Here is a 25,130-nt window from a genome sequence, read left to right on the forward strand (position 1 = left end):
TGGTGGGGATACACAGTGAAGGTAGTTTGTATCCCGTATAGAGTACTTGGGTATGGTCAAGGGTGAATTAACCCAGGTGTCTCGCAAACAGGAGGATCTTGGGCAGTGGGGTACCTAGGGCTTTTGACACCCTTGCAATCTCTTTCTTTACCGCCTAGTGCCGGTAAGAGCGGGTTATGGGGTGCTGGCAAAAGACCACAATGAGTGGGGGTGCAAGTGACAGATGACAACGAGAGGGGGGGGGGGTTCAGCGACACCGACGAGGGACAAAAAACAAAATTTACCCTGCACTTGTGGCTCACCACCGCTCCCCAAAAAGTGAAGCACAGGGCGAACCGCCCACCCTAGCTACGGCACTGAGCTTGAAGTCCTTTTTAGGTCTCCCCTGAGCCAGCGCATGCGTTGCTCTGCGAGACATTTAGTAAGTGGCTTTTACAAGTGCTGCCACACGCTTTTGCTGGCCTAGCGCTTGCGCGCGCAGCCGCCAGCTTTCAGCGCCCGATCAGGCGCCATCTGGCTTTCCTTTATGGCTTTCCTTTGCCGTGCGCACCACTCGCAGGCTCACCTCCTGCTCCCCCTCTCAGTTAACAGCCCCTCCCCCGCCACAGAGCGCGTCTCGCGTCTTGTTTTAGTCCTCCCCCACTACAGAGTGCGTCTCGAGGCCGCAGGTCTGTATTTCAACACTGCTTCGCTTCATTGCGCCCCTACCTTCGCTCTCCACCTCCATAGCCTTTTTTGATCCTTGTGCCTCCTTCCCTGCCCAGCTTTCTCTACCTCACTGCCCACCTCTTCTACCCGCGTCCCTATCGCTTGCTGTTGTCCTCTTTCTGGCCTCCGGTTTTCTCACTTTTCCTGGACGGGTTTTTGCCCTCTTGTCCCTTTCCTGGCTGAAACCCTCCCTTGCTACTTTGTTAGCTCCTCGGAGCAAGGGTCAGAAGGGAGGAGTGTGCACCCCCCACCCCGGGCTTTCATCTACCACTTTAGGGAATATTAGCCGTTAGGAAGCATTCCCAGGGCGTCACTTTCGTCCTCTGCACTCTTTCCCCCCCCCACCCCTCCCACTTGATATTTTGAGAATCTGGTCACCCTATCTCTATAGTGTTGTGTATCCTAATTCTGCTGATGTTAACAGCAGACCTTCCATAACCTTCTCCCAAAACATGCCTAGCCAGACGAAAGAGAGCTGTGATACTGCAACCCGTGAGCTTTCCCGTGCCGTACGGTGCAAACCTCCCGCCCTGCAGGGGCTTTAAGTGCAGCATTCGCCCCTCACACTCCCCACGGCCCGTCCACACAAATTAAAGATCAATAAATGCGCTGCGTGCGCCAGTCTTTAAGAAAGAAGAGAGTGCGGCAGCGTCGCCTTCAGCTCATCTGGAGATCGCTGTTTTTTCCCCTTACAGCGCGCGCACACCACTCGTACTTTAATTTATATTAGGCATGTTTCCTGGGACTTGTTTATTTTTATTGTAATCCGGCAATGCATTTGGGTGGGGAAATGGAGCCCAATTACCGGCTCGTCCTTATATATGGAGACTTTAGCAACTTAATTCGGGGTGAGACGCGCTTGCACCCGAGATGAGGCTCCTCAATTCTCAATGCACAGTTTGTAGACTTCCTTCGCTCCTCCCACTTCCAGGGGGAGGGGGGGGGGGGTAACCTGCCTATACCATCTTTGCCCAAAGAAAGCATTGTGCAGCATGCCAGTGTAGAGCCACATACATTTTTTTGTGCGAAACCTTATTCCTTGCATCCCCTGAAATTAGGAATCGCTGTATGAGGCGTGCTCGTGGCTCTGGAAAAGTGGAAATTAATTCGGACGAGGGGAAAGAGGAGGGTTTTGATACGCAGCGTACCTTCCATGAGGTGGTCTTTTACTGGAACAGTAGAAACAGCTCTTATGAAGACCACTGTGCAGTCCACATGCATTGTGTACAGAGAAAGGAGTGCAATAACTAACAGGTTTACACACTCACCGGTTGACACCGGTGTCGTCCGCATGGCTGGCACTCTCCTCGCACGTGACTAGGGGGATTGAGAAGATAAGAAATGAATCCATCTCCATATGCTCACTGTTCTTCCGCTAACCATTGGAGGAGCGTCCCGCCACTCACAGCACCGACCAAACCCTGCACAGTGTGTTCTTGTGCAACAGCTCGGGAAAGCACTGTAATCTGCAGGTGAGTCAGTGCCTTTTCTATGTGCTCAGGGGCTAGGATCCCCTCATCACAGGTCAGTTTACCATCCAGTTTTGGGAACTTGCTTTCTGTATTCTAGAGAACAAACCAGATTCTCAAGGACTCCCGAATACGCACCTCACACCTATGAAGGTTGCTGTATATGATGCATCATATCTAGTTACCTAGGGTAAATGTTTTTACTGACAAGCCTGTCCAAAGCAATTTCATGCCCTTTTCAACACTGCATTCCACAGTTGATCCTTTAATTAAGTTACACACGTCCAAAATTTACGGTAAAGAAATATCACAAACCCCACTCCCCCCCTTATTTTTTAAAATAAATAATTACTTTTTACTATGGCAACAATTGTAATGTTGCACGTTTCTTCACTCCAGGCACTGAACATTCTTTCCCCATGTATGTAAATGTTTTTTTTGCTGCAGCAAACAGTGGTATATATAAAAATGCATTTCCTATTTTTTTTTCTGAAGAGTTGAGGTGCCCTTTTGACCGGATCGGTGCATAATAAGGAATAAGTAATACGCATTGGCATAGCCAATAGGTCTCGCCGTTGTGCCCTTATAAGTGTTTAGCCATGCAACAGTTGATGTTGTTGCACCAAGGATATTGTGCTGCATAACTAAATACTTATAAGGTCCCAAAAGCGAGACCTATTGGCTATGCCAATGCTTGTTGAAGGTGGCTATGCAGGTTATTAGGCAAAGAGAATGACTGGCTCATGTACTATTCTTGACTGAAGGTGAGTGGTTCCAGGAGCAGGGATTGGGCATTTGTAGAACAACTATTTGCTCGGAGATTTCAGTTTCTCACTTAGGAGGGCGAAGAGGAGTGCAGCGCTCTGTGGGTAAAGTAGGCGGCTTTGAATTGGGCCCGACCCTATTGAAAGTGGCCATCGTCTGAGAGCTGCAGGCATCGATAAATGTATACAGTTGCATAGTTAAAAAAGTGAAATAGCAAGAAAGAAGGGCATGTCGGCACAGTCTGTAATGATGCTTTATTGTTAATTACATTATGGAAAGTAATTCGAAAATATGTGGCAAAAATATGAACCTTGCATCTTCATGCACCACGAGGGTGGGAGAGGAAAAAGGAAGAATGAACAAAATCTTTTTAGTGGCATTCATAAACCTCTAAATGGAACCGGACGAATCAGAAACCATTCTTTTTGCTACAGGCAGTTATAATAAAATCCTGAACTTTAGTTAGAAAAACCAAATATTTTCTTGCACGTTCAGTCTGGAGGATAAATTCTTTTCTATTGTTTGTATATCAAATATTCTGTCATCTCTTTATATATTTATTGCATGTGCCATGATTCGGTCTTTTCTGGGACATAATTGACCTTAACCAAGTTTTCAGTTGGTATAGACCAATAAAATTTCTCTCAGCCTCAAAGATACTGGAATAACTTAAGATAGTCTGGTGTAGCTTCCCAACCTATGTAAAAAAAAAAAAAGCTCTCTCTGTTGGAAACATTTTTCTAAGTATGACTGGAAGTTATGGCCCTAAAGAGTACTTAATTGATAATACAGTTAACTGAGATGCTGGTAGTAGATTGTAAATCTCTTGTTATTGAGCAATGGTGCCTTGTGTGTGCCTCTGTGCTCATTTTTGAGGTTTTAGTCCATACCGCCATTCTCTACTTTTTGAAAGACAGCTGTAATCCCTCATTGAATTTTAATGTGTGTGATTAATGTATCATGCTGTAAAGAAGTCACCATCCATCTATTACCACAACCAGAGGCGCCACTAGAGGCAAATTTCGGGGGGGGGGGGGGGGGGGACATTACAAATTTCAGGGTGGGGGCTGACTCTTCCAGCAATATGCAGAGTGGAGATGCAGGGGCTCTTGAGAAGGGATGAAAAACAATAAAGCCTCGTTAGCAAGTAAATAGTCTTTTAAAGAACTGTGAAGTACTCAGGTGCGGCTGCAAGAAGACGGAGGCCAGCCCACAGCAGCTCAAAAACTGTGTGTGCCCGGTAAGCTGTCTCACCCGGGCTGACACACGATGGGGGTGGGGGGGCTGAAGCGCTTTGAGCCCAATGGGTGTTGCACGCCTGACCACAACTAAACCTTGGCAGCCCACTGGTGCTACTCTTTTATAGATGTATAAAGGCTTATTGAATTGGAATTTTAGAATATCCTAGTCAAATGGACACCAATTAAAAAAAACAGTTTCTGTTACAATTTGACCTCTATGTAGGGTTACTTCCAAACTTTTTGCCTTCTCCCCTCCTCTTCTTCGAACCTGTTTTTGTTGGCTTTTAAAACTATCTGTACTTTACAACTGATAACCAGTGGTAAAGTGTTTGTGCTCTCGCCTTTACACAAGGTAAAGTTGGCTTACATCCAGTAGGCACATTTAATTTACTTATAAGTCCATAGTAAAGCGGTTTACATGTCCCCAGGTCCTCTAAATCAAATGCTACTAATGGGCCTGCAGTACTTATTGTGCTGCCCAATTAAGTAGCCCTTTAAAACATGTCTTACACCTGCCACTGCAGACTGTAGTTCAGTTTTAAACTGTCATTTCGACCTGGTGAAATAAACCTTTTGCCAGGTCTAGACCTTCTTCTTTTTTAATTCATATGTCACCCCTAGGGAAGGCCCTAAACAGCCCATATGGTGGGGAGCAGTGTATTTAAAATGTTGTCCATGTGCTTTAAAGTTTTACATGTCCTGGTAGTGAAAAACTCCTAAATTCATTTATCACTACTGCAAGGCCTACCTCACACATAGGATAATAGTGGGTTACTTTATTGCATTTAGTAAGTGATAACTGTCAATTGGGAACGGGTGGGAAGGTAAAGTTTGTTGTCTAAAGAATTGTAATAAAAAAGTTCTTTAATAGTAAAGATGGATTAAAGTAAACCATTCTGTAAATGCAATTTTTAGAAAGTTGTCATTTTCTTGTCCTAAGCATTTGGTGCCTATGTCCTGGGTCACATGACTGGGTGTAGTTGCCCATTATGTATTCCTCTCTGACAGTGAGACAAAGGGAGATTAGTTGTTGGCAGGATGGGAGGAGTGGACTGTTTCATGACACAATTATATTTCAAAGGGGCTGCTACAGTACACACACAAAAAACTTTATACGAGTCTGTTGTCACCCCAGACCCCATGGAGCCCGTTGGGAAGGAAGGAATTCCAGAACCAGATGTGCAGGAAGTCTAGATGTTTCACCCCCTTGCTGCTTTAGGCCTTCCTTGTTTCTCCGAGGATTTCCCTTCTGCTTGAGGCCTACCTTGTTTTACAGAGGACTGTCCTACTGCTATCAGAGGACTGCCCTGCTGCTTAAGACCTGTCTTGTTCTCCAGATGACTGTCCTGTTGCTTGAGGCCTCCCTTGGCCTTCAAAAGACAGCCCTGCTTCTTGAGGCCTGCCTTTTGGCTTGACAGAGAGAATACTATCTCTTTAAACCCAAGACTACCAGAGTGACTTTAATGGTCAGGTGGCTGACCTCCGTTTATGAGCTACAGGGACACAATAAGCCCAAGGGGCCTCCTTGCACCTGCCCAGCTGACCTGCTGCACCAGGATTTGCCTAGGCTGCAACTGGACCTGCTTGCCTCTGTTGGAGTGAGTTCCTGATCCCCCAAGAGGTCCTCTTTCCCCCCCCACCCCTCCCCCCAAAATGTCTGGCTCCCTTGGATGACATTAGTTGATGCCCTTCCGTGAAATCTTGAAGTTTTGAACTCTGCACGTAGGACTATGAGAAGGTAATCTTTTTCAGCTGGGCTAACCTGGTCCCTGCATCCAGCCCACACTTTGTCATGATTGGCCTGAACGTATGACTTTGTCCCTGTCTACCGACCAGATTGCCACAGTTAAAGCTTCCTATTTCTTGGTGCATTTTACTGATTAGATTTTTGTCATTTTTGGTCTCATTTTATTTATAACATTTTACTCTATTTTCTTAAATGGTGTGGTGTTTTTCTTGTGTTGTGTTTTCACTTTACGACAGTTTGAGTGCTGCATAAATACTTAACACAGTACCTCTGAGTTTAGCCTGTTTGCTTTTGTAACAAGCTACCAAAGGGCTAAGCACAGGTTAATTTAGTGACATCTGTGGTTCACCATGAACAATATTGTGGTTGTTGCTTGAGAAGGGTTTTCACCCCACTCAATCAAAAATCCAATTTCTTACAGTATCCATTATTCATTAACCACGTACTAAACCAGGCCACTAGAAGAGGCGTAACAATCTGCTCATCAAAAAATGAAAGCACTTAGTAAAAATGTTATAAAGAAATCCTTGACCAGATTTCCAGTTAGCAAAACACTTGCAATAGCAGACAGCACCATTCCACTAAATGTGGTCCTGTGTGTAATTTTAGTCAAAGAACCATAAGATTTAAAATCTCAGCATCTCCTTTTTTAATAAAAGTATGATGTAATAAGGACTGTATTAAAATCTGTGCAAGACTCCCGATAGCTTCAGTTGTCCAGAAGATCAAACTCTGAGCATTTTTTCAGAAAAATCTACCCCACCAAAACTGCAGTTCTGTGGGGAATGTGGAAACAGGAAAAATGGTCATTATTCCTAGCCTCCCCATTGAAAAACTGTGTGTTCATGGTCAATCATATTTTCAGCATAAAACTCTGCTGCCATTTACTTTAGCATTGCACAGAAGGAGGAGAGGGAGAGAGGATACTACCACAGACAGTATAAGTGTATTTTTTGCTCTAATGTGGCCGAAAGGTGGAGATCAAGGCACTTTATGCACTCAACGCAGCACAAAATACCAAACCCAATAAAAAAAACTTTTAACTTTTGCTGTCTAATCTGCTGGAAGAATTAGTGCAGATGGATGCCATGAGTGTAAACTGCTCACAAACGGAATAAATAGCTGAAGACGCAGACAAACATGACATGAAATATGCCTTCTGTATGAGATGCTCGCATAATGAGATGCTACAGTATGTGTGTATGTATTGGAGACAAGTTCTATACAAATTCGAAACACCTGATATGAATAAAGGAGATACATAAAACCTAGTATGTGAGATCCCTTCAATAACCAGATGTGTGTAACATGTTCGCAAAAACAAGATGCAGTGTGTGTTTGTGAGACAGGTCATACAAACGCATAAAGCTTGCTTTGTGAGACACAGAGTATTCTATGTCGTGAGATGCTTAAAACAATGAAAAATGTGGCTCCGGCTTGAGAGATGCTTGTGAGATTCTCACAGAAATTCAGTATAGTGAAATATGCTGAATGAGCTATGTGGGTGATGCTTGGTTAATAAGCAAATCGAAGGTCTTTTTTGGGAGCCAGTACAGGCTTTAAATCATAGAATCATTTGAAGCTTCATGGTGTCATAGGAGTTATTCTTTTTTTTTTTTTAAAGCAAATTATTAGAATTTCTCTCAGTTCTTCCAAAATCGATTCCCAAGATTTTGTGGTCAGTGATTCACCATATTCTTGGGTTAATTTATCCAGGAAATGTTCCACCTCTTTGTCGATCTTCTTTTGATGTTCTGTCAACCACCTTACTCTTCTTTACTGGTTCTAAATTATCTTCATTACCAATCGGGTTGATTTTTGACTGAGGCACTTTGAAACCAGGATTTCACAAGTAATGATTGCGTGATCACTTGCCGTAGATGATATTACTAATTTTTCGATTGGATGGAAATGAGCAATCGAGACCCAGATATAATCCAATGTGGCCAACTTGAAGTGTTAGTGTAGGCTGCAGGTGAATCGGTGTGTGATCTCCCATTTAAGATGCGGAGACCCAGTTGGTTAAAATGAGCTGCTAATTTTAATCCATGATTATCTTTTTGTTGATGCTGACTTCTAATATCTGGAATGGCCCAAATTTGATCATCCAGTGTTACCAGAGAAGAGTTTAGATATGATTCCATTAGATTAGCATTAATATCTTCCATTATTATCCACTGGTCGTTTGGACACCCTCATTGCTGGTAGCATTCTACTTAACGTTGCTTCACGTTTGATCCTAGATGGATGAAGGTAAATGCAGCCTAAAATCGTGACTTGTTGTTCCGGGCTATACGTCTCTGATTTTAGGATCCTTGCCTTGAGAAATATCTAGTCTCCGTTGCCTTTGCACAGTAATGATACGTGTACTGCTAAGTTGTTTTTAACATAAATAATTCCACATTTTCTGCAATTTCCTGGAAACAGACTGCATTCTACAATAATTGTCCATAGATAGAAAATTGTAGCAAATTATTCAACATTTCCTTGTAATCTAGATGATTTTCTTTCCCTCTGTGATTTATCAATAGTTGGCTGACATGCTAGTTGAAAAATATTTGTGGGTTGGGATCATTTGGAAAACAAGCATTGGCAAAGCCAGTATATTGGGCCTTTAGGACCTATAGTATTGCCAGTGGTTCTAGCTGTGTTGTACAGCATCCCTGCTGTTTAAAAAAAAAAAAAAAAAAGAAATCCAAGCCATGCGCACCTGGTCACGTCATTTTGTAGGCATGCGCATCAACCATACACATGCCTACAAAATTAGGTTTTTCTTTTCCCTTTGCCAATCTTAGTTGAATTGATAAACACAAAAAAGTAGCAGGTGGAGCGAGTACCTTTTGGAGGTGCAACTTGAAGGAGGTGGCTTAAGCAACATGACGGTGCAGGGAAGGAACATGCAGGATGGTGCAAACATAGAGGGAGAGCTGTGAGGGAGCAAACAAACGAGAGCACAACATGGAGGTGGGAGAAAAGCACGTGGTGAAAATGAATAAGGTGGATAAGCACTAAAAGGCACAGGATGCACATGGGTAAGCGAGTGTGACGGAGGGAGAGACCTATACTCGTAGATGGAATTGCATAAGTAATTGGTTCATACTCTAAGGAAGGGACAAACCCAAGAAGAGGAAGTGAAGCCCACATAAGCTAATGAATTCAAAGCAAATAAATTAGAGTAATAAAGAATCCACCCAATGTTATGTGATGCGTGGGCTTTAAGCCCTCTGTAAGCTAACAAAACATCTTGCATAGGAAGTACATTCTCTGTCTTAGATGAGATCTGAAAAAGGTCCCAAACCTCCTATTTCACCGATGTTTGTGATAACTGAGCTTTGGTTTAACTGTACAATTTGAGTCAGCCGGGAGATTTTGTACTTGCTGCCACAGCCTTCCATTGAAAGGGGTTGTCGCAGACTACAGAGCCTGTATACAGTTTGGGTATGTGTTGGTGTGCCACGCTATCGTTCTAAGTGCTTATAAAATTAATGATTACTTTGAACCTTGAACCTAGATCCTTTAAAAAAAACTCCGGATCACCAAATGTGAGTGGAATAATTTGTCTTTTGTGATTCAGAAATGTATTAAAAAGCGAGATTTGAAAGAGCCTGCTCTGGGAGGAAAACAACATAGGGATGACTTACGCTGCCCAACAATATGTCACAGAATACCCAACCCCTTCTGTCATTGCAAACTGCTTCCCCTAAATAAAAGACAATCATCTTAACCAAGTTCATAGTGCTGTTGAGATTGGAATGTTGGCCCATATTTGAAGCCAGTCAGTAAATTTTGAAAGGGTTATGGTGTTGTTAGCCGAAAATGCAAGCACATATTTTTCAATAGGGAAGTAATTAGAAATGTTGGTGAATCAAACCATTGCAGTACCCAAGTTTTCAGTTTTCAGCCAAAAATCACCCAGATTGTTGGACTGACGGACTGTAGGCAGTACTGTGTATTCAGTCAGACTTTAAATGTTGAGATATACGCTCCGATAGTATAACAAATTACTAGTACTATTTGGATATACATAAACAGGGATGTCAAACGTGGTTCCAAATGTAGTGCATACAAAGAGTGTAAGAGTTGAAGCCCTGAATGGTGCCGTGCTGTGTTAGTAATTTATTTACGGTAGCCCCTCAATCCCACTAGATTGGAGGATAGGGGTCTTGTTTAAGTCCATTGAACTACGAATAAACGTTTTGCCTGTACTAGCCCAGGTCATTACCATTCAATTTTATTGGCATGTCATCCAGTTGAACATCTTATTACCCCCTAAATTAGATCTGAGAAGGGTACATTTATAACTTGTGCCATAATACTATATTGGTAGGAGATGTGGTAAACTTGCCCCTTATGCCGTGCTCCTATTACCTAGGATTACCTATTCCAAAATCACTTTTGCCAGTCTCCCCATTGGGAGCTTGGCATAATGTTTTGCTTCCACTTTTAAGAATTATAAGGGTGGTACAAGTTATTCTCCTGTGAGAGCTTGTTTTTCCAGGGATATGGCTGTTCTATCAAACAGAATGGAGGGCCACCAAACATTATTGCACAGCGGTCAGAAATGGAAAGGCCAAGGCCTTGATATACTTGCTCTTCTTTTTATTTATTTGTTCATGTATTGTTATTTGTAGGGCATGCACAACAAACTTTAGGATACGTAGGCAGCACAGACAAGGGAATTAACAATCTTTAAGTTAGACAGCAAAAACGTGACCAAGAGTAAAGAAATTACTAACAATGAGAGAGTTTTTTTGTGGACATGGTGAAATGTTTTATTTTTTTTTTTCTATTTTTTTTATTGGGAAAAAAAGGAAAAGGTTTTCGAATTGTACAAAGCATCATGAAGGCATTGAGACAAAATGCAATACTACACAACATTGGCCTTGGAAACTTACATACATTTTGCGTCTACATCATTCTTGTAGATCAAATTGCTTAACATTGGTTAGTGATGCATATGATTATATCTCACTTTCAACAAATATCTGTGGACATGAGAGAACATTAGTAAATAAATGTAATAACATGAAAGAGGGGGATTCCAGGGCAGGGTAGAGGGGGTGGGAGATACTGCCAGTGAAGGGGTCCCAAGGGTTCCCTTTTAAAGCGAAGTACTAGGTAGTGTGCTCCCTGTGGTGTCCGATTGGTGCGTCTCATGTGATATGTCTGTGTTCTGGATTGGTGGGTGTCCTCAAATAGTTGTAGGTTTCGCAGTTTTGGTAGGGTGAAGCATGTGTATTCTAATTTGGAGAAATTATCTATTAGAGGTTGCCATGTGCTTGTGAATGTAGGTTTAGTGTATGTTATTTTAGACGTGAGAAGTTCCATTGCCATAGTATGCCATAAGTGGGTGAACTACATGGTGATGAGTGGTGTAGATGTTTTCTTCCAGTAAAAAGCTATTAACTGTTTGGCTGCTTTGAGCATATGGGATAGAATGCGCCAGTCTGCATGGCAAGAAGAGTTGAAGACCTAACTCCCAGGATAACCACAACAGGGGCTGATGGTATGGGGTAGCCCACTACGTCTTTTATGTGACTGTGGGCCAGTCAAGGAACAAAGACAGGAAGGTATGCTTTAGAGGTTGATTTATTAGCCAGACGGAAGAAAGTCATAAAAGAAGTCTTTAAACAAACAAAAAAATAATAATGTAGCCACTTCCTTTTGTGGTCCTTCGTGGGAGGAAGTTCCGGCTTTGGTTCTTTACACCACTCCGTATCATTGTTGCAGAGGAACTGGGTATGGGCGGGAAAACAACAAAAGAAAATAACACCTCCGGCAATACATCTATCTGGTGTACGAGGAGAACGGGGAAAGGGTAGTGGGGGGAACCAAAAGAGTACACCGTAATCCATCACCCGTGACCAATAGGATAAGAGAAGCAAAAAAAATCAAGAAGCTCTCTTTTTTTAGTGCTGCTGTGACATTTGCATGCCTCCCTCCACCCCGAGAGCTGGTATACCGCCCTCGGCACGTTTGGAGAACAATGCCCGGATACGAGCACGTACCTGTGGTAGCCACGCTCCTTCAGGAGCTTGGCTGGCTCTTTTACGGTGTCGATACTATTATTAAAGGATTTATACAGCGCATAGCTGCCCCAGTGACGGGGCGTCCCAGCGCCCCCTTGGTGAGAGAGAGGTCCGTTCCTCTCACGTCTCCCTCGTCTGTTTCTCGTCCTCTAACTCCGGTAGCGTAGAAGAAGGAGGATTCATCAGTTGCTCTGGCTTCTCCCTCGTCCGGTCGACTTCTTCCTCGTCTGTTTCCTCTGACCTCGTTATGACGCTGGTGGTGGGTCGGACTCCACCAATGGGATTCCAGCTTCCTGGTTGGTGGGCGGGGCTGGAATCCCAGTTGTCCATGTCCTTAAAAGCCCACAACACCTCCGCAGAAGAAGATGACTGCAAAGAGAGGATGGGGGAAAGGTAACGGGGGAACACATCAAAATCCTCGTCCCCCGACTGTTCAACAGTTGGCACCTCGTTACACATCCCCACCCCAGAATGTTCCCAATCGGGGAACATGGAAACCCGGGAGAGAAAGTCTGCGTTATTGTTTTCCTGTCCCTTACGGTGGCGTACCTCAAATGAAAAGGGCTGTAAAGAGAGGAACCACCGGAGGATCCGAGGGTTGTGCCCCTTGTTGCGGCTCAGCCAGAGCAACGGAGCATGGTCCGTGAACAAGATAAAGTGGGAAACCTCAAGGTAATAACAGAGCTTCTCCACGGCCCACTTAATCGCCAAACACTCCTTCTCTATGATGGAATACCTCTGTTCACGGGGAAACAGCTTCCGACTTATAAACAGCACTGGATGGTCAACCCCTTCTGAAGAGGTCTGGGAGAGGACATCCCCAATCCCCAGATTGGAGGCATCTGTTTGAAGGAGAAAGGGTTTTGTAAAGTCTGGGGACCTGAGTACGGGGGCAGTGGTGATGGCGTCTTTTAGATCCTGAAATGCTTGTAGAGCTAGAGGAGAAGGGTGGGCGAGGTCTTTGGTTTTCACCTATTGTTTAAGGAGGTCAGTTAAGGGACAGGGCTATCTCTGAAAAACGGGGAATAAGCCTTCGATAGTAGCCTAAAAGACCAAGAAAGGCCCGGACGTCTTTCTTAGAGGAAGGGAAAGAGGTGTTCCCTATTGCTCTGATTTTCTCCGATTGTGGTTCAATAACCCCATTTCCCAGGACTTCCCCCAGATACTTGAACCTCTGGTAACCGACGTGAGACTTTTTCGTGTTAATGTGTAGGCCGGCTTTTTGAAGGGCCTGTAGAACCGCTTGACAATGTCGTAGATGTTCTTCCCAACTGGGGCTATAAATGACGATTTCGTCAAGATAGGCAGCCGAGTATCCCTGATGGTTTGAAAGCACCCGGTTCAAGAGTTTTGAAAGGTAACAGGTGCCACGTGGAGACCGAAGGGAAGCACCGTAAACTCGAACTGACCCGTGGGGGTTGAGCAAGCAGTCTTCTCCCTGTCTCGAGGATTGAGAGGCACCTGCCAGTAACCTTTTGTGAGGTCCAAGGTTGTTATATATTCCGCCACCTCGAGCCGTTCAAAGAGTTCGTCGACTCTCGGCAATGGGTGTGCTTCGAATTTGGAAATGGCGTTAACCGCCCTAAAATCTATGCAAAAGCGTAGTGAGCTGGAATTGGTCGATGGCAACTTTATGAATACATCCGACCTGTTGGTTCATTGACTCCTTAATAAGTTCACGGTCGGCTTGGGCTGCCGTCATCTGCTTCTCGATGGCCCATTCAAGTTTTTGCTGTCCTGAGATTAATTGTTGCAACAGGTTCACCATGCTGGCTATGGAGCTAAGCTGCCCGCATTCTCCACCATGTGTGGGCCAGTCAAGGAACAAAGATGGGAAGGTATGCTTTAGAGGTTGATTTATTAGGCAGACGGAAGAAAGTCATAAAAGAAGGCTTTAAACAAACCACAACAAAAACAATGTAGCCACTTCCCTTTGTGGTCCTTCATGGGAGGAAGTTGCGGCTTTGGTTCTTCACACCACTCCGTATCGTTGTTGCAGAGGAGCAGGGGATGGGCTGGAACACAACAAAAGAATAGAACACCTCCGTCAATACATCTATCTGGTGTACGAGGAAAACGGGGAAAGGGTAGTGGGGAGGAACCAAAAGAGTACACCGCAATCTGTCACCCGTGACCAATAGGATAAGAGAAGCAAAAAAAATCAAGAAGCTCTCTTTTTTTAGTGCTGCTGTGGCATTTGCATGCCTCCCTCCACCCGAGAGCTGGTAAACCTCCCTCAGCACGTTTGGAGAACAATGTCCGGATATGAGCACGTACCTGTGGTGGCCACGCTCCTCCAGAAGCGTGGCTGGCTCTTTCACGGTGTCGATACGGGTATGGCGCCCCCTTGGTGAGAGAGAGGTCCGTTCCTCTCACATCGCCCTCGTCTGTTTCTCGTCCTCGAACTCCGGCGTCTGGTAGCGTAGAAGAAGGAGGATTCGTCAGTTGCTCCGGCTTCTCCCTCGTCCGGTCGACTTCTTCCCCGTCTGTTTCCTCTGGCCTCTTTATGACGCTGGTGGTGGGTCGGACTTCACCAATGGGATTCCAGCTTCCTGGTTGGTGGGCGGGGCTTGAATCCCAGATGTCCAGGTCCTTAAAGGCCCACAACACCTCCGCAGAAGAAGATGACTGCAAAGAAAGGATGGGGGAAAGGTAACAGGGGAACACATCAAAATCCTTGTCCCCCGACTGTTCAACAGTTGGCATCTCGTTACAGTGACTTAGGATTTCTTCCCAATAAAGAGTCAACAATGTGCAGGACCACCATATGAGCAGGAAGTCTTCAATCGCGTGCTGACAGAAAGTGGGTGAAGAAGTGGGGAACAGTTTATGTAGTCATTGGGGGGTATAGTACCACCTTGTCATGAGCTTGTATGCGTTTTCCCGCTGCGGTATGCTTTTAAATATTTTTTATATGTCTCGCCAGAGTTGCTCCCATTGCTTTGGGGTGACCTCATCTGTGCTGGCTGTTTGCCATTGTGTCTGGTACGTGTGGAATTTAATCGGGGCAGAGCATTGTAATACTTGGTAGGTGCAAGAAACCCGACCCTGGGACCCATCATAGGAACACACCAGCATCTCAAAGGGGGTAAAAGGCCGAGTCGCCCCTTGGGTATTCAACGGTGGGTGCAGCGAGTGCCGGATCTGGAATTATTGTAGTCTAGCCTCTTCAGATAGGTGGAATTCCTTTTTACACTGATCAAATGATTTAAAATGGCCGCCTTCATAAAGATCCCAAATTGTATGACACTTCTGCCCACGTTAAAAAGGAATGTGGTTGCAGGGCTGGTGGGAAGTCCGGGTTGTGTGCCAAGGGTGTATTAGGGGATGGAAAGGAAGTAAGGCCCTTAGAGATTGTGACCCTATCTTAGGTTTCCCACACTGTCTTCATGGGGGTGGCTATGTATGTGCTGCGCTGTCGAGACCCCTATGGAAGTCATGCTAAGTCCCACAGGGGTTTGCAGGCAACAGGCTGATCCATATGTAGCCAATGCTCTCGCTCTTGCGGACAACCCACTCCGAGATGTATCGGAGATGTGACGCCCAATAGTATTCTAGAAGATTGAAGCACGCTAACCCACCTCTGTCTCGAGGCAGCATAAGGAGTTTGTTTGGGAGTCTTGGCCGTTTTCTTCCCATATGAAAGTGGTTAGGTCTTGTTGTAAGCGTTGTTTGGAGGCTTGCGGTATTGCAGTGGGGAGCGTTTGAAATTAATATAGTATTTTCGGTGGGACGGACATTTTGATTGTATTGAGCCGCCCTAGCCATGATATCGGCAGTGACTTCTAGGTTCGCAGGTCCTCGAGGACTGCTCTTCTATATTCAGGCCAGTTTGCCTGCGTCCACGTGGACAATATGGAAGTTAGATTAAGCCCGAAATATCTTTTTTTTGTTTAAATCTTTTTATTAACATGTTGCACATTTTAAGCATACAAATAAAGCAGTGCTTGTACGTCAAGAAAAGGTGGTTGCCAAGAGTACAGTGTAAGCCCGAGATATCCTATCGAGTGTGCTGCCCATTGAAAGGGGGTGAGAGATTGTAGTTCCGGGATATTGTCGTTGGGATTGGTTAGATTCATTGCCCACGATTTATTGAGGTTAATTTTAAGGCTGGAGGCCTCTTCGAATGATTTTAGGATTTTTATAAGGGCCGGCAAAGATGTTTTGGGTTTCAACAAAGTAAGTAGGAAGTTGTCTGTAAATAGTGCTATATTGTGGTTGGTGAACCCAAAAGGGATACCACTGATGTCCCCTGATTGTTGAATAACTATGGCTAATGGTTCTACTACAAGAGCAAAGTGCAGAGGGAGAGTGGGCAGCCCTTTCTAGTGCTTCTGTGTTTGTGTATCAGTTGTGTGAGCTGTCCATTAACCCTGACCTGCGCTTGGGGAGAGGTTTATGATGCCATTATTCCAGAGATCATTGTGGGTCCCTGTCCTATCCTCTGGCGAACCGCCCTCAAGAAGTCCCTATCTACCCGATCAAATGCTTTTTCAGCATCTAGCGATAATAGACAGGCGGGGATGTTCCGGCGGTGTGTCTTTTCTACCAAGTGGGCTATCCGTCGCACGTTGTCAGCCTCTTGGCGTTGTTGAATGAATCCTACTTGATCGGGGTCAATTAGACCCAGGAGATAAGGTTCTAGGCGGTTAGCCAGAATCTTTGTGTAGAGTTTTGCGTCTGTATTGAGAAGTGCAATAAGGCGATACGAAGAGCATAGAGCATGATCCTTGCCAGGCCCAAGTTCAGTGCCACCAAACAAAGAGTGCTATCCACATGTAAACTAACTATATGATTGTAGGGTTCAGTAGCAGTGAATTCAATTTTCCCTGCGATCAGGTAGTTTGAAACATACGTACACAGCCCCCCCCCCCCCTTAGCTCTGCCAGATGATGATGATGTTGGCTGAAGTGTGGAATGTTTTGTAGCCACTTAGCCACTTATATGTATAGGGTCTATCGCCCAGGTTTCTTGTAGGCTAACAATATAAAAAAAATTCACAAACTCGATCCATAAAATATTAGACTCCATAGATTTTAAACCGGCAACATTCCAAAACAGAAGTTGACACTTATCCTCTAGTTCTTTACCACATTCATTAACCCTCACATTAGTAACATTAGATGGTATGGAGTTAGTTTGTTGAGATGGGAGTAGAATCAATTCTAACGTATTATTGCCCAACGAGTCATATACTGTCTCAGTGCTTTCCTTCTCAATAGAGCCGTGTTGGATAGTTAATATGCTGGTAGATAGCGGCACCAGATGTCCTGCGCTGTACAAGATGCCCCTAGTACTGGGTGTTACTATATACTGATGCTCCCCCGTTTGTAGTCAGTCAACTAAATCGAGGTTGGTGTATGTCTCAAACCGATTATAGACAGGCACATTAAACTGGTTTCTAAAGCCCGGGATGTGTGGTTCCCTCAAGTTAGTAAGATTGTTATTACTCTTCGGGTCATAAAAATAACCCAATGGTACTAAGTTAACACCCTGGGTAGTGATTGTATGACTACCGGCTCTATTCAAGATTAGTTGCACTAATTGCGGAGTTTTGAATGTCAGTACCACACAGTCCCCACTGAAGTTCTTCCGGCCTTTACCAACCCACGATATTCTCCTGGCCATCTTAAATTCTTCGTATAATCTCTCAATTAATCCCACCCATATAATCTCTCAGTTAATCCCACCCTAGTTCCTAGCCAGTGTAACGATCTGTTCCTTAGGAGCTCCCATGATTCTACCATCCCCGTCTGTACTCTCGGAACATTAGCTAGCACCACGACATAAGGGGTGGCGGCATGCAGTAAATCCAGACGTGTTTTATGCCAATCACTGTCATTTTCATTCATAACGCTAGTGGTGTTGGGATTAAGATTTGGGGGATGAGTAGATATAGACGGGACTAAGGAAATTGTGTTGGAGCGAGCCTCATGGTTAATGATGGGAGATTTCTCAAATCTTTGATGTAGTGCTCGGTTCCTTATTACTGATAGGGGCAGGGTCAGTAGCTTGACAACTCTCGCTGTTAACTAATTGGGCTTGATTACTCCTGTACACATCTAATAATTACTGTACCATTTTCTGTACTTTACACAAACAATTAAGTAATGCATCTTCCATTTTTCCAATTCTGCCTAATAGGTTATCCAATGTAACTCTGAGAAAGGTGTCTAAAGAGTCTAATTTGGCTTTTATCTTAACCACCTTGTTCTGTGTACGGGTATTGGAACTACCTGAAGGTTTTTCCCTACTCTCTAGTTTTTGTGTCCCTAGGGGCATAACCTTTTTAGGGGCCTTTTTTCGTGTTTTTAGCGGGGGTACCACAGACGAGCCTGTGTTCCCAGTTACTTTAGGAAGCGTGACTGGATTTCTTGCTCCCTTAGAGGTTGGTTGACACTCATAATCTTGATCACTTCCTGATATGTGACCTGAAGTATCTACAATGCAACCATTAGTGCTTGACTGCTTCAGTAGGTGGAACAGGGCACCCCTGTGGGGTATTATCCCTTGCCATGTTACCACCAGGGTCTGAGTTACCCGAGCTCAGCGACTCTTCTACAGTCATCTGTTGTTCAATAGCGCCCATAGCCCCCGTTAAGTAATTAAGTAGAGATTGTCGCGAGCGCGCCTCTGTGGGTAACTAAAACAGGGTGATGTATGGAATACTTGAAATAATCACTGGCCACTGACAATCGCCTGGGCCGCATCTCAATCCATCGTTTTTAGCCCAACATGCCACCTCAGTTTGGGCCAGCTATATGCAAATCAACCTGTGTTGAATCGGGAACATGCCATACCAACCTCCCATGTATGTAAAGAGTGACGGTTGCACCAGGCTAAGTGCAAAGATAAAGTTACACAAAACGTGGCAACTTCAGAGATACAAAACAAACCATAATTTTTTTCCAATACAATAATGTAACTTAAACAATTGGAAATTTAATATTTTTATTTTAATATTTCATTTTTATTTTTGTAGTTTCATAACCAATTTGATATTCATGGTGGATATTTAATTTACTCACAAAGACTACATATATAAGACAATCATTTTGATACAAACTACAAGTACATGAAACAGTCAAGTATTAGCAATTGGATATATCGCTAAGATGTGCAAAGGTGATTCCGTTGATTGATAATTCACTCAATGACATTTGACGCGTTTCGGCAAAGCCTTCTTCAGATTATTCTGTGTCAGTGATTGCTGTAAAAGAACAGACATTTTTTTTATATATCCTTACTTATCTATAAAAATCTAATACGATATATAGAGACACAATTCAACAACAAAATATAACAATACTGGTCTGTATTATTTTCACTCTGAAGTTACCTAATTTTGTTGACACTTGTTAAATGAGTCAGGAGACTCAATGGCGTTTAGCTCACATTTAATGTTAAAAACAATATCTACCACTGCACCCGTTTGGGAACCCACACCCTAGTAATGTCATGAAATTTAGAACATATAGAAAGCCCAAATAGTGACGAATGATACAACAATTATCCTCTATAACATAACAAAAAAAGATAAAAGAGAAAAGAACAGAAAAAACTAAGATATAATGATGGCACAAAAAGTGGAAAATAAAATTTATTTTAAATTGTCTCCTACCTATAGTTTAATTAGTTGACAATTCGATTCGCAGCTCTATAATTGATCAAGAAGCCATCTGGCAGTCAGAGTTAATCTTAAAAGAAAAAGATAACAGAATACAATATTGATTAACTCATATGTATGTGTAAGGATGTTTATGGTCCCACAAGTCTAAAGCAATGAAAATGACGAAGAGGGAGGGAAAAAATAGTTACAAACTCTTACCCGATGATACTATATTAAGACAACCCTTGATGGTCTTGATACGAAAAGGTAAGATAGGATGGCCCCTACTCTTATCTTCTAAAAGATATGCCTAGAAGAGATGGGGGAAAAAACCTCATTAACGTGTACTATACTCTGTTGTGGGACTGGTACAATATTTCAATAAAGATCACTAATGACGTACATAACCTATATGATTTCACTTACCCAATGTGTCGGTCGTGAATATTTGAAAATTTGATAGTTTACAAATGCCAAGAATGGGATGTTTCTCTCTTACACATCTCTGGCATTCATCGTAGTATAGGTATCCTCTCTCGTAGAAATAATCAGTGCAAATATAAATGCTACCGGAGATTGATATCCTGGACTTCAAAGGGCATTCACGGGTATGACTGTGAATGGAACAGATTCATGTTTGTACGTAGGGAAAAAGTGCAATGAAGCATCATATATCCATAATGTAGCAAAAAAACGATTTCTTTTGGGTTGTTTGTTTACTGGATGATATGATCCCCTTACGATGGAATACACGTGGGGCCAAATTTATATTGTGAATATACGCAACAATGTATGTACTTAACCCCCTTAATGCCTGACTGACATAGAATCTGATACGCCATTATCTAGAGGGAAGGTGGCTAGATACTAATAATACACAGAGATAGAAGACCTCCCAAAATAAACTAGTCTAATCTGCGGTTTAAGATGTTAATACATACCAGAGTAAGGCAAAGATGCGACGTGGCTGGTTTCTCTATATCGCCATACGGAGGTGAACGCTCGCAACACGAGAGCTTATATATGGTGGAGTGAACTGTTTGGCTCGCTTCGATGACGTATAGAACAAGCGCATGCGTGAAAGATTCAGGTATGTGAGGTCCTAATAATTCGGCCATCTTGGAATGGTGAATTTGTACGGAGACTGACATCAACGATAATGGGAGAAAAACTCATGTGGCATGAAGATGCGTACCTCTGATTAAAGATTTTTTGATAAACAACCCTCACTTTTTACTACAACGGGGAGGGACTGATAATATCACGATTTTTTCCGAAGTGATTAACGCGGCAAAATATAAAAGTATATTGCCTATATCGTGCATAAGTAGTCACCGATGATACGGCCATCTTAAAATGGGGCGCTGTGCGTGTGAAGAATGCGTCCGAATAATAGCAACAGATCAAAACTGTGTGTTAACAAGAAACCAAAGGATGAGTTCCTCGAGAATGAGAGACAGAGATGTATGGAAATTAGGGGCACTATGTTACGTGTAGGAGGAAGATTAACATAATGATCTAATCCATATGTAAATATGTCCATCCATAACAAACTTTATGCTCGAATAGACAAATGAAACACTATATGTCATAAGTGAACCTTGTCTAATTGGTATGGAATGCATGTATTAGTCTCTATAAATCAAAGGATCCAGACTAATTAAACAGGACAAGCGCTATGAATTAGCTTTGTAATAATACTACTACTTTATAGCTTGATCCCATGGAATGGACAAATTCAAACCCTTAGTGGCCGTGCCCAAAGTGAAAATCCAGTACACTTCCCTGAATTTTCTAATGCTATCCATATTAGCTCCTACTTTCTTTATGATTTTTTCAATGATGTACCATCGCATCTCGTCCGGTTGATGATTATGTTCCAAATAGTGAGTCACCATTGGAGCTACAGTCTTTTTAGTCCGTATGGCGGATCTGTGTTCCGTAAGTCTCACATTTATGGGTCTACTGGTTTCACCTATATATCCAAGACTACATGGGCATACTATCAGATATATTACGTTAGATGTTTTGCAATTACTCATGCTAGTCGACGTAAGAATCTGATTGTTAAATCGGAAAGTTGGGCCTTCTATTGCTGATGGACAGGATTTGCAACTCGTGCATTTGTATGTGCCAACCACCGGTTGACCATCTGTAAGTCTGGTTTGATACAATGGAACACTATCAGTATTCATGCGTGAGTTGACTATGTGATCTTTTAAATTTTTGTTTCGTCTGAACGCAAACATAGGTTTAGGTATGATGTCTGTAGTCAATGTATCCACATTGAGTATTTGCCAACTGGAGTAAACTGCATGTCTAATCCTGTCATTGAGCATGGAATGACGGGCAATGAACACTAGGGTGGGCTCTACTCTGTCCTGCTTAGGAGTAAGCAAATGCTGTCGGTCAAAGAAACGGGCTCGCTTGTATGAATCCCTAATAATCTTCTTGGGATAACCTCTATTCTTGAATTTAAGTTTCATTGCTACAGATTTAGTATCGAAATCCAAGATGTTGGTACAGTTACGTCTAAGACGCAAAAATTCCCCGAAGGGAATACTGTTTTTCTGGGTGGCAGGGTGAAAACTGTCGTAGTGTAGAAGGGTATTCCTGGCTGTCGGCTTAATGAATAAATCAACAACCAGGGAGCCTAATTCATGCTTAATAAGTATGTCCAAATATTCTACTTGTTTGGAGCTAATAGTATATGTGAAATGAATATTTAAGTCACATACATTGATCCATTCTAGGAATTGTATAAGATTTTCCTCAGCATCAATCCAAACAAAAAAAATGTCATCAATGAATCGTGACCATTTGGTCACAGATTCAAAAAAAGGCGCAATCTCATTAAAGATGAACTTGTTTTCAAATAAAGACATGTAAATATTGGCTACCGTGGGTGCGCATGAAGCGCCCATACTTACACCTTGGCTTTGCTTATATAGTTGTCCATTAAATTCAAAAATGTTATCGGATAATACTATTTGAAGGCATTCCAGAATGAAAATAATCGGACCTATGATCTTATATGCCTTGATGAACCAATGTACAGCTTCAATTGCTCCATCTATGGGGATGTTGCTGTATAAAGATTCAATGTCCATGGTAACTAGAAATTGACTTCGAGGTTGAAAAGTGGTACCTTCAACTAAGTTGATAATGTGTCTTGTATCTTGGACAAAGGCAGGTGTCTGAGAGACATATGGGCAAAGTAGTGCGTCCACATATTTAGCCAACGGTTCTGTAATCGACCCTATAGTTGTAACGATGGGTCTGAGAGGGGGATCTTTTTCACTTTTATGGATTTTGGGAATGCCATAAATACTGGCTAATTTGGGATTATCAACATTGAGATAATCCCATTCTTTCTCACTGATTTCACCATCTCTCAGTGCTCGACCTGTGATTTTGCGTATCTTAGCAGCAATTGTTTTAGTCGGGTCTCTAGTGATTTGGGTGTAAAACCGAGTGTCTGCCAACATATGTTCCATTTTGGTGATGTAGGTGTTAGTGTCATACACAACAATACCGCCCCCTTTATCACACGCTTTGACAGTTTGTTCTTTACTGGTTTTCAGGTTAAGTAGTTCCTTGTACTCTTCTTTGCTAAGATTGAATGGAGTTTTTTGTACATGTTTAGTTAAATTCTCAAATTTCTTATATAAAACCTGTTCAAATACTCCCACTTGTGGCGGTAACTGATCAATAGTGGGGGTGAAAGAAGATTTTAATCGAAGACCCGAGAGATTGTGTTCCGTCTCGTTGTATTCACGGCTAGAGAAGAATACTTTAAGTCTGATCTTTCTCAAAAAAGCTTGAAGATCTCGAAAAAGATCAAATTTATTTAACCCAGAATGTGGCACGAAGGTGAGTCCTTTAGATAGTAAGGATAAAGACGATGCTGATAAGGGTGAATTACTTAGATTAAAGACAGGAGTTTGCTCTATTCTCTCCAGTACCTTGAATTCCGTGTTACCAGGAATTGATCGTAGTCCATCTGTTGATGTGCTTGGAATTGATTTGGATTGATCTGAGGATTGGATTGAAACCTCGGTTGGTATTGGGTTCTCCAATTGCCTCTCCTGTTGTAGCGTCTCCCTAAAAAAGGAAGGGTGGAACGCTGTCTACTGGAATTAAATCTTGCATTTTGAAATCCCTGAGCTACTTGGTGCCCCTCATTGTCAGAATCCGAGGAGTCTGAGAAAGTGTTGACTTTTTTTCCATAATTATATTGCCGGTTTGGAAATTGATCATATTGGCCACCCTCCGGTTGTTTATAATATTGATCTGTTAGATAGGGATAGGTGGATTCTTTACTGAAAAACCTGATATCTTTCTTAAGCTTATCTAATTTGCGTTTAGTAAGGTATTCAGTATAAGAATGTAAATCTTTCTCTATATCTTCCAGCTTTTTTTTGGATTCTTCCAAGACACCTGATGCTTTGATTTTACTCTCTAGATCTAATATTTCTGTAGCCAATTGTGCAAGAACCTCTTTTGATGTCTCTACTATGAGCATCATATAATCTCTGGAGCAACGATTAGATATCATTGCCCACCTCTCTAAGAACTCTTTGATTTGAACAAAGAGTCCTGGAATGTTCCTTACTCGTAAACCATGAGGAATCACCCCCGCCTTAAGGTATTCCAGCATATAATGACCGTGCATTTCTATTCGCTTCATCTTCTTTTTTTAAGGCTAATAAACTTGTAAAGTCTTCATTTTTGTCAGAGTTCAGCACTGATTGAGTACTAAAGTTGACTGTACTGCCTACCATATTTGCAAATTGTTCATCCGAAAAGCCAAACGTAGGTAAATTCGACATGACAAGACAATCAGGAAAATATACCCGGAGAGAGTCTAGACATATAAGGACAAATATAATTATAAAGGATAAATTGATAACACAAAAAATAAAATTAAGAAGGGAAGTGAGGAAAAAGGTGAAAGGTCCGGATAGGAATGGAAAAATGAAAAGTAGAGAAATTATTAATTGATACTTAAAAATTGAAAATGACAAAAATGAGACTTACCCAGTTGTGGAGACCCAAGGGCGAGACAATGTAGATACTATATAGATAAAACAGATAAATACTACAAATATATATAGATAACACTAATGAACCCCTCACAAACAGGTTGCGAGATACTGTATTTGGGAAAGAACAAGGGGTCCCCTGCAAAAAGGATAAGCCTTAGCAGGGAAGTACAATGTATGTAAAGAGTGACGGTTGCACCAGGCTAAGTGCAAAGATAAAGTTACACAAAACGTGGCAACTTCAGAGATACAAAACAAACCATAATTTTTTTCCAATACAATAATGTAACTTAAACAATTGGAAATTTAATATTTTTATTTTAATATTTCATTTTTATTTTTGTAGTTTCATAACCAATTTGATATTCATGGTGGATATTTAATTTACTCACAAAGACTACATATATAAGACAATCATTTTGATACAAACTACAAGTACATGAAACAGTCAAGTATTAGCAATTGGATATATCGCTAAGATGTGCAAAGGTGATTCCGTTGATTGATAATTCCTGAG

At 42.5% G+C, this 25,130-nt stretch overlaps 1 protein-coding gene and 1 long non-coding RNA gene across 2 annotated transcripts in view; one reads left to right on the top strand and one right to left on the bottom strand.

The window, feature by feature from the left end:
• The window catches only part of BORCS7 (BLOC-1 related complex subunit 7), a 68,364-nt gene that overhangs the window by 683 nt on the left and 42,551 nt on the right, over positions 1-25,130 (top strand). The window lies entirely within an intron of this gene.
• On the bottom strand, positions 19,609-20,171 carry LOC146867671 (uncharacterized). Its single transcript, XR_014966121.1, has 3 exons — positions 19,995-20,171; positions 19,788-19,878; positions 19,609-19,656 (listed from the first exon to the last, which is right to left on the bottom strand). It is a non-coding gene; the product is annotated as an uncharacterized LOC146867671 (long non-coding RNA).

Source organism: Triturus cristatus, chromosome 1_2 (assembly GCF_964204655.1).
Source record: "Triturus cristatus chromosome 1_2, aTriCri1.1, whole genome shotgun sequence".
Classification (NCBI taxonomy): Eukaryota; Metazoa; Chordata; class Amphibia; order Caudata; family Salamandridae; genus Triturus; species Triturus cristatus.